The 2,973-nt window shown below is 31.2% G+C and overlaps 1 long non-coding RNA gene across 1 annotated transcript; it reads right to left on the reverse strand.

Moving 5' to 3' along the window:
* Nucleotides 1-597: 597 nt before the first annotated feature.
* On the reverse strand, nucleotides 598-2,898 carry LOC102674746. The gene is made up of 2 exons (XR_421941.2): nucleotides 2,521-2,898; nucleotides 598-2,440 (listed from the first exon to the last, which is right to left on the reverse strand). It is a non-coding gene; the product is annotated as an uncharacterized LOC102674746 (long non-coding RNA).
* Between the last annotated feature and the right edge of the window lie 75 nt (nucleotides 2,899-2,973).

Below are 2,973 nucleotides of genomic sequence, written 5' to 3' on the forward strand. Positions count from 1 at the left end.
ACAGCAAGATATTAATAATACTTTATTATTTATTACAATTTTTACAATTACTTATGAAATATTTATTCTCAATAATTATTTCATGAATTATTACGAGAAATATTTCGCCTCGAATATTATTCTATCTTTCGAATTTCCCCTAAACGCATGGTTCTAGTTACAAGATTTGGGGTCCCTAGCGCTATCCCCTAGTACCCTTGCGCTCGAATGAATCGAGTCGACTTTTTGCGCTTCAAAACGCAAACGTAATCACGCTCGAAGTAGGAGAGAACGTTACTGTAACGAGCAACAGATTGGTGAATAGGATAGTGTCAAGGTCCCGTTTGACAGTGAATCGTTCCTCGTCGCAATGCCGATCGTTGAGCATGCTAGTGGCAATGCTAATGGCCACAGCTTATCCCAAGCATTGTCGGCTTTTCAAGCCTTTTCAATTCGTCAGATGGCGGCTGATACGTAGACACGCGATCGCAGCATGCATCCTTGCGATTATTATCAAAGAAGGAACAAGTCACACCGTTGAAAACGTCACGTAATCCTGTTCAAAATTATTATAAGGAAAATATTCGCTTTATTCTATATTTTTTTTCTCTCTCTCTCTCTCTCTCTCCTTGAAATATCTAACCTAGAAATATTTCGAAGGACATATTGTTCAATCGTCGTGCGTTCTTTCGAGGAAGGAAACCGTCATCTTGCTCGTGAAATTGCAGTTGTCAGATCGCCAAACTTTTTCCCCCAACTTTTTTATTAAAATTTTTCATATATAAAAATCTTTTTTAGTCCAGATCCAATCTCTCTTTTGCAATAAAATCTCGCCAAGTTATCGCGAGATGGAAATAAATTTACAATGAGAGAACGAGATAAATATTCAAAATAACGCGATTGGAAGATTGATAATAAAATTTTTAGACAATTCTTGTACCGCGTCTCGACGAATTTCTGACACTTTGCTGTCGCAACGTGTAATTATCATTTTTACACGGATTGTACACGTATATTCCCATTACGTAGATTTTTCATATTTTCCCAAGAGGAAATCCGTGTAAAAAATTTGCGATTATGCGAAGACAAATTATATTCATAAGGAATAAAATAATATTGATAAATCATTTAATTTAATCGGGCCTTTCCAACGATATTTCTAGTTACGAAATTAGAAAATATGTTGTAATTTATCCAGATAATCATTAGGGGAAAACCAGGGTGACAATGTATACATATATATTATATACATATAAAGATAAATATCATAGTGTGCTTATATGTCTTGATAACTCAGTCGTATCTCTAATCTTTTGTGCCTCATTTTATGTATATCTGATTCTTATCGGTATAATAGTCATTATTGAATTAAATGAAATGAATTATCAAAATTTCTAGCAGAGGAAAAAAAAAAAAAAAAAGAAAGAAAAAACGAGCCATGTTTTCACGATTACACAATCGTTTTTATGGAAGAGATTAGATATTTCTGAGGTCAGTGACGTGGTTAATTAAAAATTAGCCTTCCCTATACGTTTTATGGGACATGGTAATTATACGTTTCTCCATACACGTATATCTGTATATTCTCATTTTGTTTGATACACGATTACTTATACATATAGATATATATATATATATATGCCATGTCTTATACGGGTTTTAACTCTTTCAAGATTGGCGTGATGATACGTTTCAAGGTAATTTTTACAAAGTGTACACGGTTGTTATTATTTTTCTTTTTATTTTTTTTTTTTTCTTTTCTTTTCTTTCTATCACTATATATATATATATATATATATCATACAGATAGATATATGATCTTATTCTGAAAGATTAATGAGGCTATATAAGGTGTCTCAGTTAAATCGAAACTATTTCCGTTGCTTGATTAAAAGGTGAGAAAATAAGAAGGATTTTTAATGGTTTCAAGGAGCGCATCTGATGGCGATCGAAGGAGAAAAAAAAAAAAAAAATCTCTTCAAGGATGTTTTTTAAAGGTCATTCCAAAATAATCGATTTTTTTTTTTTTTTTTTTTTTTTTTTTTCTCTCTTTTACACGTGTTAACATCTGCTTTTTGCAACGTAACGTTGCGCAGTCAATGTAAAAGACTTGGGTTCAAAAATGTTGTGCCCTTGAAGTGACCTTGGAGAAGAAAAATGAGTTTAAATTGGAACGAGTGTAAAAATAATAAAAAAAAAGCTGTAGAAGAATGATAAGCCGGTTTATTTCGTATATGAATATTTAAAAACTTAGACTTTTGCAGACACATTCGCACATTTCGTTTTCTCTGTAAACAAATACCACGTCCATTCCTTTTTCCATTTAAAATATTTTAAACCATTTAAATTTATAAAAAAAAAAAATTCGTTGCACGAAATTTTCAAATTAAACACCGTTTTACATTACGTATGAAGGGCATGAAAGAAGATCAACCTTGATGCGTTTAAAAGCTTCTGGGATCTAGAAGAAAATAGAAGGATTATCTTAAAAAGTTTGCAACTTTGTAAATCGATGTATATATACATATATATATGTTTTACCATTATATTTATTTAGCTGTGTGATTAAACATAGTGAAATATCTTCGTGATAATCGAAAAAAAGTAACAAAAGACTTTAAATGTTATATATTTTGTAAAGTAAGAAAAATTCGAGGCGCGAAATTATACTAATTTATATCTTTTCAACTTTCGAACGCGTGTCGCGCGCTTTCCTTATTTTTCAAAGCGTGGAACAGAGACAGACGACAATGAGAAATGCCAACGATAAATTATGACCAGTGCTATCCCTCGTCGTCCTTTTGTATTCTCATTACGGCGATACGGCTAATATTTTATAATCAAAATTTGCATGAAAACGGAATGTCCAATTTTGCATTGATATATTGTTAATCTCTGAAAAAAAAATTGTGATAAAAGATTAACGATAACGTTTTTTAACAATTTCACTTTTCACATTCGTTAATTTTCGTATTTTAAATTTAAAAAAAAAAA

The sequence above is a fragment of the Apis dorsata genome, unplaced genomic scaffold (assembly GCF_000469605.1).
Source record: "Apis dorsata unplaced genomic scaffold, Apis dorsata 1.3 scaffold_270, whole genome shotgun sequence".
NCBI classification, from domain to species: Eukaryota; Metazoa; Arthropoda; class Insecta; order Hymenoptera; family Apidae; genus Apis; species Apis dorsata.